Source organism: Coloeus monedula (assembly GCF_965178545.1).
Source record: "Coloeus monedula genome assembly, chromosome: 15".
NCBI classification, from domain to species: Eukaryota; Metazoa; Chordata; class Aves; order Passeriformes; family Corvidae; genus Coloeus; species Coloeus monedula.
The window spans coordinates 17,144,599-17,155,789 of record NC_138795.1 but is presented as its reverse complement, the minus strand read 5'-3'; positions in this window follow the sequence as shown (position 1 = coordinate 17,155,789).

Here is an 11,191-nt window from a genome sequence, read left to right as displayed (position 1 = left end):
AGTGATTTTACCAAATGAAACTACTGAGCACCAGCTCAAAGATGGCTTTGAACGCACAGAGTTGAGCCACACCTCAAAGGTTTTGTCACCTGGGACTGGGAATTTGGTTTCAAAAAGGGTCTGGGGGGAAAGAAGAATTGATGTTAATGCAGGGACACTTCTGGGTACAAACTGTGGGTGAGTTCTCTGGAGAGAAGCCTGGGCTTGTGCTGTTCCTGCATTTATTTGGCCACAGGGCTCCGTGGACCTTGCTGTGCCCCCTGTTTGATCAGCTGTGTTTGTTCCTGGTGTTCTGCAGCTGGGAGAATGTTCTTGCCAAATCAGGAGTCACAAAATGCTGCTCCAGTGACTGGCCAGACTCTGGGGGGATAAAAGGAATCCTGGTGTCCCAACAGATAATTAATTGGTTTGTCCCAGGTTGCCCCCTCACCTGCTGTCACTGAGCGTTCCCTCTGCTGCTGGCACACGCCTGTAGCAAAACTGATTTACAGAAGAAATCCAGGCTTTGGAATAAAAAGGGAATTCCCCCTTGGGATTCTCTCTTACCTGAGAAGGTGGGAATGGACTTCACCCTGCAAACACCCAGCCAACTCTTCCCCCAGCACTGCCCAGGCTTTCTCTTTCCAGAGTGCTGCTGTCTCCTGCGTTTTGAGACAGGGCTGGGATTTTTGGAATGTCCTCTCACCTGCGTTTCCAGAACTGGATTTGTTTTCCTCATTCTGGGAAATGGCTGGGGTACAAGTTTGGTCTGCAGAGGTATCACCGAGCTGCTGGAGCCACGTTTATCCCTGGCATCACCCTGGTGTGGACTCCTGGTGCCAGGGTAATTCCGGGGTGAGCCTGACAGCTGCACGTTCCTGGATATCCCAGGTAAGGTGGCACAGCTGCACCTCTGCATCTCTGGCACCAAGCAGCTACTTGGCTGCTCCCTGGAGCACAGGCTGGGCTGGCAGCGACATGAGGACAGATTTAATCAGCTGTAGGGAGCACTGAGGGCACAGCCTGCAGAGCTCAGCACAGCAAGGGTGGCTCCTAAGCCCAGGGCTGTGCAGAGCTGCAGGGAGGGCTGGGCCCTCCTGGCTGCCAGGGTGCTGCTGACTTATTTCCAATTTGCCATCACCCAGGGCCCCCAGGTCCCTTCCTGCAGCTGCTCTCCAGCCTCCCATTCCCAGCCAGTGCATCCAGGGTTGTGCCATGCAGAGGGAGAATCCAGCACTTTGTTAAACTTCACAGCTCAGCTGGAAGCTGTCCTGTCAGATCCTGGTTCCCCCATCCCTGCACTCACCCCCCAGAGCTTCTGGCTTTTCCTCTCTCCAGGTATTTCCCTTGAGCTGTGCAGTCTTCTGGTGTGTTTCCAGCATTTGGGATGGGAATTGAGACCATTCCTCACACCTTCCCTTGGGACAGGCCTGCTGTTGCTTGGGGCACAGCAATTCCATCCTTAGGAAATCCCGAACGCTGCTGGAATTCAGAGGTTCGTACTGGCAGCAGCATAAATAAATAAGAATAAACCAGCAGAATAAACCATTAGAGACTCATTTAGGTTGGAAACAACCATCAAGATCACATCCAGCTGTTATCCTGTGGTGCCCTCCCTGAGAGAAGGGAACCTCGGGCTCCTGGCAGAGGTTCTGCAGAGATTGTGGGGTTTGTCCAGCAAGGGCAGAGCACAGCCCTGAGTGGTTGGTCTGGGGCATTGTGAGGCTTGTGGGATGAATTGGATAAGGAAAAGGTGTTTTATATGGTATTTCCCTTTTCTCTTTAGATAACTCAGTCGGTACGAGCAAGGTGGAGCCAACAACAGAGCGGTGGAACTGGAGACAAAGGTGTTGTGGGGATGTGCTGGGTAACAGAGTGCTCAGCAGGGATCAGACTAAAGCCTGGCCTACCTGATTCTGGACTACAAGTGCTCCTCTCAGTGCTGCTTAATTGTTGCCCCTGTACCTGGAGCACGGGCTCACGTCTTAATTTAAATTAAAACATCCCAGGTTGCAGCAGCCACAGTGAGGGAAAACTGCAGTGAATCCCTCCCAAAAAGAAAAGGTGCTGCTGGCTGTGTTCCAGTGGGAATCTGCACCTTGGGAAACCTGGGGCTGACGCTGCTGCACTGGGCATGGATGTTAGGAGGGGTTTTGCCTTTTGGGTCAGGCAGAGGGATGGATCCTCACCTCTGACTGTGACTGGGGTGCTGCAGGAAGGGTGGGTGCTCAGGATTTTTGGGGAAAACAAGCCCACTCATCCCTCTGTGTTCTCATTCTTCCTGCTCAGCCCTGTTCCCTCTGCAGCTGGATTTGGAGCTGACCCTGTGGAAGAGCTGCAGGTTGAAGTGAAGAGGATGGAAAGGAACTTGGAGGAGAAATTACCCGATGCACATGGTGGGAAGGAGATGCTGGATGTGGAGAAGGAGCAGATGATGGTGGAGAAGCAGGAGCTGGCAGGCAAAGTCTCCCATGCTCAGATGGGAGAGGGTGAGGGGGATCCATCCCGGGTTGGGGAAGGGGTCCAGCAGGTCTGACACTGTTCCCTGCCCCTCTCTGGGGAGAGCTGACACTGGAGGGAGCAGAAACAAGAATGAGAAGCTGCACTGGTCAGAGATTTAGGGAATGCCCTCAGGAGGAAGAGAGAGGCTGAATGACCCTGCTGCTGCTTCTGGCTGCTCCCTGCTTGCTTTTTCTCTTGGTGGTGTCCGTAACTCTGGAACCAGCTGGGTCAGCCCACAGATGATGATTTTAATTCCTTCTTAGCCCAAAATTAATCCCTGGGTCAGCTTTCCATGAGCTGGTTCTCACCCTGCTCCTGTCCACAGGCAGCTTTGGTGGTGTGGGCTCTCAGTGGGTTTGAGGCACAGATTTAACACAGTGATCTGCCTGTTCTTTGTCCAGTGTTCCCCTGTCAGATTCTTGCAGCTCAGCATCCCCCAAAGGTGCCCTGCAGAGCCCTGGATTGAGAGGGGCTGACACTGGAGGGCCTTGGCTTTTCCCTGGACACAGAAACACACAGTGCACCTCGAGCTCCCTGTCCAGCCTTCATGGACAGAGGTCACTGGGACACTGAAATATTCCCCAGCCTCCCAACCCTTGAGATGGATCTGATAACCCACCACAGGTCTCTGAGGCTGGTTTCAACCACTGGGTTTTGGGGTTGGGAGCAGATTCCGCTTCACTGGGCTGTAGTTTGCTCCCCAGACCCCATCCCTCTGTCACCTCACAGGAGCACGACCTGGTACAGGTGAGGAGGAGGGTGAGGGTTTGGGATAGGCCTGAGCCTCTGGGATGTGCTCCAGGGTGGCTCCTGTTTGCTGTGGGCAGTGAGCACGAGCTGACCGCTGCGTGTTCCTGTTTCTGCTGCACAGGGAGAGAGAGGCTGGAGGAAAATCTGGCAGGCACCGAGAGAGAAAAGGCTTCAGGTCCCTGATTGTGGCTTCACTTCTATCCACCACCAGCAGCTGCTTCTGGAGGCTTCCCAGCAGCTCCTGCACGCCTCAGTTGTTCCAGAATGAGGAATGCTCTCCGTGAGGACGTTCCCCCTCCTGCCTTTGGCTTCGGATTTCAGGAGCCTGTGCCCCTCCTCTGCCCTCCTCCTCCACTCCACAGGAGATTCTCAGCCAGTGCAACTGAAGGTAGGACCCACCTTTTGAAGGCCACCTCACCCCTTGTTCTGTCGGCCCAGCAAGCTCCTGTCTCATGGCACACCTGAGGGCTGGCAAGGCCCTGCTTTCTGTAGGAAAAGAACCAAGTTCTGTCGAAGGAGGTGATTCCCTCTTTGCCTCAGGGCGCAGAGAGGACAGGGCAGAGCACCCAGGGGCCTGGAGCCCTCCAGGATCCACGAGGGAGGCCCAGGTTGCTGCAGGGGGAGTTTGCCACCTTTGAAGGCTCAGGCTGAGGAATTTGGGGCTGTTCGGCCTGGAGAAGAGAATTTTAGGTGGAGCCCTCACAGAAGCCTTGCCCTATCTGGAAGGGGCTGCGAGGAAGGCAGAGAGGGGCTCTGCATCAGGAACTGGAGTGCCAGGACAAGGGGGGAACGGTTCACAGGGATAGATGGGATATTGGGAAGGAATTCTTGGCTCTGAGGGTGGGGATGCCCTGGCACAGGGTGCTCGGAGAAGTTGAGGCTGCCCCAAGCCCAGCAACATCCCTGATGGGGATTATTCCCACCTGAACCAGGCGGAATTCCCTGTCCTGGTGCACGGAGGGTCGCTGGGCAGAGCTGTGCTCGACACCAGGGGTGGCTCCTGGATCGCTGGAGGCTCCGTGGCAGAGCTGCCAGGGCAAACTGCACCCCTGGGGCAGGAGCAGGGTCCTGGCTGTGCTCTCAGGGAGCTCTGGGCGTTCTGGGGCACTCTCAGAGGCCTGGCTGTCCCCGCGTTTGCTCCTGCTGCCCACGCGTGGATTCCCTGTGTGAGCTTCCACACCGGCCCAGCAAATCCCTCCTGGCACCAGGCAGGAGCGTGGCCAGGCTGGCACTGCCCTTTCTCCCCAGAATCTCCCAGAGGTTCCCTCCTGGGGAGCAGTGAATTTTCTGTCTTCATTGCTCATAAAGAATCACATAAAATACAATTTTTTTCCCTGCTTTCCCTGGCTCTGTCCTGCCGGTGTTGGCCCAGGTTTCTCAGCCTCAGGTGGCTGCTCCAAACACCTCCCTCAGGAGCCTGACAGCGTTGTCTGTGCTGGGTTGTTTTCCACGTGGAGCAGCCTGTGGAAAAGGTCCTTCTGCACTCATCACTTCCATTTTCTGGCAGGTGTAAATCTGGAGAGGCAGCAGGGAGAGGCAGTGAGTGATTATGGAATGGTTTGGGTTAGAGGGACCTTCAAAGATCACCCACACAAGGGCAGGGACACCTCCCACTGTCCCAGGCTGCTCCAAGCCCCAATGTCCAGCCTGGCCTTGGGCACTGCCAGGGATCCAGGGGCAGCCCCAGCTGCTCTGGGCACCCTGTGCCAGGGCCTGGCACCCTCCCAGGGAACAATTCCTTCCCAATCTCCCATCCAGCCCTGCCCTCTGGCACTGGGAAGCCATTCCCTGGCCCCTTGTCCTGTTGCTTTCCCTATAATCCCTGCCTTAGCCCCATCCCTGGCTTCCCCCACTGCTGGGGCCTCCTTCATTTCATAAAACCTCCCTTCATTTCCCAGCTCAGCTTTAATTAACTGGGCTGAGCCTGCCCACCCAGAGCCAGCTGGGGCTGGGGAGGGCACAGGAAGGTGGTGGGGTGGCCTCATGCCCCCTCTGGGAGCTGTGCCAGGCCCTGGGCCCCTTCTCAGCCCCAAAACACAGCAACCCCAAGTCAATGAACTCGCTGCAACACCTCCTGGAGCTCAGGCTGTTCCATGAGTGTGAGGTGAGCTGGGAGGTTTGTGCATCCCTGTGCCAGGGTAGGAAACTGGGATAAGAAAATCCTTGGTTTGGGTGCTCTCCAGGCTCTGGTTTCCCTGTGGAAAGATGCCCAGCACAGGCTGGCACTGACAGCAGCTGATTTTGGGACGTGCTGCCCAGCCAGGTCTGGCTTTCAGCCCCTTAAACCCTGTTCCTCACCTCCCTCATCCCAGGAGGCCCAAGGAATCAGGAGGATTCCCTGCTGCCCCTCCAGGCACTGCCACAGCCCAGGATGGGTGTCCCATTCCTGGGATAAGGCACAGCTCAGCCATGGGGGTGTCGTCTCCTTCCCTTCCCTGATCTTTTAGGGACCGAGAGTTTGGGGACAGAGAAGTGATTCAAAGTCATCTCCCTCCCTCTGTGCTGAGCAGAGGGGGAACCTGGCAGGTACTGACCCACCTGAGTGTCCTGATGATCTTCTGTTACCAAATTTCATCGTCTGAGATGTCCGTGGGACTCGGGAGGGTGGACTTGGCTCCTCCTGGGGCAGAATTTACCTGGCTGGAGGAAAACCCAGAGGTGTTTCCTGCAGCTCTGTGCTGCTGAGCTGGGCCCTGGCTCTGTGGGACACTCAGTGACTCTCAGGGTCCTGCAGCAGAGCAGGGAGGGCTTGGCTGGGGGTGCCAGGGCACTGCAGAGCCCATCAGGGGCAGCTTTGTGGCCTGGCTGTCGGCAGGAGCAGAGTTTGCTCCTGCTGCACATCTGTGGCTTCCCTGTGTGAACTTCTGGCCCAACAAATCCTCTGTCACCCCTCCCCACTGTTCCCATTCCAGCTGAAATCCCTCACTCCTTGTCCTGTCACCACAGGCCCTGCTCCAAAGCCTCTCTCCACCTTCCCTCTAAGCTCTGCCTCAGCCCCATCCCTGCTCCATCAGCCTTCATTCATTAATTAATCTCAGCATTACCCCACCACACTCACCGTGCATTTCCTCTGTCCAGTCTAAACCTTCCTTCCAGTTTCAAACTCTTGTTCCTCCTCCTGTCGTGGCAGGCCTTGATAAAAAGTCTCCCCACCTCTTTTATCAGCCCCAGATAAGGTGTCCCCACACAGTGCCTCCAGTCTGCTGTCACTGGGGAAGGCATTGAACACTGAAGGTCCCAGCATGGACCCACACGTTACTGGTTCCCATTTGGGCCTCGGGATATCATCTGTCACTCCTGGGATGCAGCCCCACTCCAGGCCATTCCTTACCCATAATCCAGAGCATTTCTGGAAGTCACTGACCCCTGAGGTCCCCAAGGCCAGATTCACGAAGGATTTAGCTCCTGACACGTGGATCTGGGGATGCCCTGAAGGGACAGTGGGGTTTTATTCACCCACCTGGCACCCTGAGCACCTCGTGTGCCCCCCAAATCAAAGTTTCTCTTGAGAGCAAAGCTTTGGGGTTCCCTGGCAGCACTGCCCAGTGCTGGGGACCAGTCACCAAATCCCTGTTCCTGATCCTCTGCACATCTTCCCAGCATCCCTGCGAGCTCTTCCCGTGCCCTCAGATTCCCAGGATGTTCTGGCATCGTTTCCTCTTGCTCACAGATGTCTGCAGGCATCAGAATCTTCTCTGAACCTCCCTCCCCTTCCTTGTGCATCCCAGTGTTCCCAGCTCTGACCCCTCTCTCTGGTGACGCAGAGGCCTTTGGGATTCTGCAGCCGTGGCTCCTCTCTTCCTCCACCTGTTCCTGATGTGCCAGCCTCGGCTGAGATGTGGCAGCAAAGAGGCACAGAAACTTCTCTCTTCCTCTGGAATATTCTCAGGAAAAATGGAGAAATCTGTCCCCAAACCAGGAGCTGGTAAATCCGAAAGTTTCTGCTGAGGAGAACGAACAGGGGGAGCTCACCAGGGTCCTTCCAGCATCACAGGGTGATTCAGGTTCAAAGGGTCCTCTGGAGGTCTCGGGCCTGTTCCTCCTGCTCCAAGTAAGGCCAGCCTGAACGTCAGGGATTGTTTTGCAGTCAAGTTGGAGTCTCTTCAGGGCCAGACATTGCCCCAGCTCCTCTCTCAGCATAACTGAGCTCCCTTCTCTGGTGTTCAACCCCCCTTGTGAAAATATTCTCTTTACATAAGTCAGGATTTCCCTGACTGGAGCTGGTGGCTCTCATCCCTTCCCCTTCTCCCTGCTCTTGCTTCCTCATTTCTCCTGGAGTGGTGTTGGGGAACTCACACTGACAGCATCAGGGTGCTCTGGCAGGGCTCTGGGTGAGCAGCACTGGTGAGAAAGTGAATGTTCCTTTGCTTTCTGGAGGAGTCTGGAGAACTTTCTCCCCGGACTCTGCAAGTGAGAATTATTCCTGCAGGATGTGTGGGGTACCCCGTGAGCCCGAGGAGAGGGGCTTGAGGCTGTTCCCTGGAATTGCTGGGAACTGAAATCATTCCTAATCTCCCACACGCAGTCTGTAAGCACAGGTAGGGTGTTGGCTGCTCTGAGAGGTGTTTGTACACTCCCTGATTCCCACCTGGGTGTATCAGAGCCTGGGGAGAGCCTCCCACCTCACAGACTCTCTGTAGCACAGCTGAGAGTTTCAGCAGATGTTTTACACCTCACAACAGGCCCTGGTGTTGCCTGCGTGGCTTGGACTGCCCTTTCCCCCTGTTTTGGGGCAAGCAGCTCCTTTCCTGCCATTTCAGCACCATCCCTGGGGCCCCTGGCCTGCTCCAGCTGCAGCAGCTGTGCTGGCCCAGGTGTGTCCCTGGGTGCAAGTGGTGCTTTTAGCAGAGGCCACGTGGAAAAGCCGAGTGGGAGTGAGGTCAGGCTGTGTCCCAGGGCGGAATCTTTGGGAGTGAGTAGCTGCCTTTGTCCCCATCCCTGCTGCCACTGCAGTGGCTTCACCTGGTGCCAGTCCCCTGCCACCCCTCGCTTTTGGGGGAGCTGCAGGTGGCACCTGCACCCAGCCCTGGGGTGCAGCTCCTGCCTGTCCCAGGGTGCAAGGAGCACTCGGGCTGTTACTGGTGGGCTGCGTGCTGGTGCCTGGGGCTTACTGGGAGCCACTGGGAGCCAGGCTGTGCCTGTAGCACCCTCCACACTCCCCCATGGCGTTTGCACTGGGGCAGCAGTGATTTTATGGGCAAATCGAGCTTGGAGAAGCCCCTGCCTGAACCCCGAGTTAGGCCAAGGGGTTCTCTCGAGGATTCTGGCTTTCTGCGGGTGTCGGGAGCGCTCTGCCCGTGGAACGGGAGGGGTTTCCCCGCGCCCCCCTCTCGCGTGGCCCTGGCCCTGCAGTACCGATTTCATCCGCCAGGTGCGCGCAGTTGAGCCGCGCTGGCGCCGTTCCCGGGATGAGCTCAGCGCGCCGGGATTGGGAGCCGGGATCAGCTGCTGCCCTGACGTGGCGCTGACGCGGCCCCGCATCCTCCCCTGCATCCCCCCCGCATCCCCCCCGCACCCCCCGGCTCCCCCCGTGACCTCCTTTCGCAGACAAAGAAGGGAAGTGCTGCCTGCGTGCGCATCCCGCCCCTCCATCCCCCCCTCCTCCTGCTCCCCCCCCCCTCCGGCCCCGCTCTGAACCTGGAAAAAACAGCTCAGCTCCTATTTCAAGGAGCTTTTGTCCTCCCAAACAGCTTTCTTTGGGACATTTGTCTTCCTTTCTTCTGCCTGGGACGGGAACATAATTGGGAGTGGGTCTCCATCTGCTGCCGGGGGAAAGGGGGGGGTCCCGGGGAGAAATCCCGTGGCCTGGCACACAAAGGCAGCATCCCCAGCCTTTAGGGTGCTTCGTCATGGGGCATTTGGGGAGCAGGAGCAGGGGTTTGTGGTGTTTTGTGGCATTAAATGAATCGGGGATCTCTGGGGCATCGCACGATCCCTCTGCTGGGCGGCTCCCCCATCTCTCCAGTGCCCCCCACACCGCGGGCTCTGGGGCGCAGCAGTGCCAGGCTATCCCAAATCCCGGCTTCCCACACATCCTGCCCAGGCTGGGGAGCACCCTGATGTGTCACTCGTGCTTTCCCAGCACTGCCAGGCTGAGTCACCGGGCTGTGCTGGGAATACACCCGGCTTTAGGAGCCCCGGAGCCAGGTTTTGCAATTTTTGCAGTGCCCCGTTGCCCTGGCACCTCCTCTCTCGATGCCCCTTTTTAGGCAGCAACACTGCCAAAAATTCCCTCTCCTCAAATCCCACTTCCCTGCCCAGTTCCCGGTGTCCCAGTGCCACCCTCACTTGTCCTCTGCCAGGCAGGGGGGACGTGTCCCTACTATTTTTATATCAATATAAAATCAAACCTCCCTGGCTGTCCCATCCTGGGTGTCCCCGCTCCATCCACTCCCAGGGACCACCTCAGAGCTCCACCTGATCCCACAAAAATTGGGCTGCTCTCTCCAGGAGAGGCCCCTGGAGGTATTTTTGTGGTTATATAATTTGTATAAGTTATATAAGCCCTTTTCCTGTGCACTTTGGGGGGGCAGTGAGAGCTGGTACCCCACACCCAGCCCTGCCAGGCTCTGTCCTCACAGCCCATGTGGGGTCACGGGGCTCAAGTGGGTGCTGGGCATCCCATTCCTGGCTGAATTCCATCCCATTTTACCTCCCATCACCTCCAGCAGGGCTTTATCTGGCTCTTCAATTTTTTAAAGCTCCTTGCTTTTCTTCCTCATCCCCTCAGCATTTAAATTCTCACCCAAAAAAAAACCCCAACCAAATTGGGACCCTGGATTTTTTCATGTTTTTCACCTCCTTCCTGAGTGATGCCTTCTGGCCCTTTTTGAACTGAACTTGGGAACTTTTTTTTTTTTGCAAGATTTCCTTGGAAATTTCAGCCTCAGATCCAGCAGGATTTGGCCCTACCCTGACACGCTCCTGCCTTGAAATACCCAGGGAGCAGCTTGAAGGGTTTTTCTTGTACCTTTTTCATCCCTAAACCTTTCCTAGGGACCACACCTGCTCACCCCATTCCAGATGGGTGCTGCTTCTCCCCTCACATCCATCTGCAACCCTTTTTCCCATCCCACGAGAGAAAACGCCAAGTTTTGGGTGCTCATCCTGACGTGGAACTTCAAATAAATGAAATTTCATGGGTTTTTTTCAAAGCTGGGAAATTCTCTGATTGTGTGGGGCACTGGCATTAATTTGTGGGAGCTGTGGGTGTGAAATGTGTTGATTTTAATACAATTTTCTGTCCTTTTCCTGAGAATTTGGAATGTTAACACAGCCAGGAAAACAGAAATGTCAAAAAGGGAGGGAGAGGCAACCAGGAGAGCTCAGGGGGGAACAAGGCTGCTGAAACCTTTCAAGTTTCTAATTTTAAAGTTGATTTTCTAACATTAAAGTAAAGTCAATTTTTCTGAGTTAATTTGCTAATTTTAAATAGAATTTTAGCCTCAGGTCCAGCTGGATTTGGCCCTAAATGGGGTCACCCCATTCGTTTATATCCATCTTCAACCCTTTTTCCCACCCCACGCGAGAAAACACCAAGTTTTGGGTGTTTGGGTGCTGATCCTGATGCAGAACTTAAAACAAAAGAAATTTAACGGTTTTTTTCAAAGCTTAAAAATTCTATAATTGTGTGGGGCACTGGCATTAAATTTTAGGAGCTGTGGGTGTGAAATGTGTTGGATTTCATACAAAATATTCCCCTTTTCCTGAGGATTTTGGTTGTTAACACAGCAAGCAAAATATGAATATAAAGGAGGAAGGAGAGGCAACCAGGGGAGCTCAGGGGCTGAAAAGGCTGCTGAAACTTTTTAAGAAAATAGAATTTGGGCAGGATTTGGCCCTCCACTGACACAGCCCTGGCTTAAAAGCTGAATACCCAGGGAGCAGCTTGAAGGGTTTTTCTTGTACCTTTTTCATCCCTAAACCTTTCCTAGGGACCACACCTGCTCACCCCATTCCA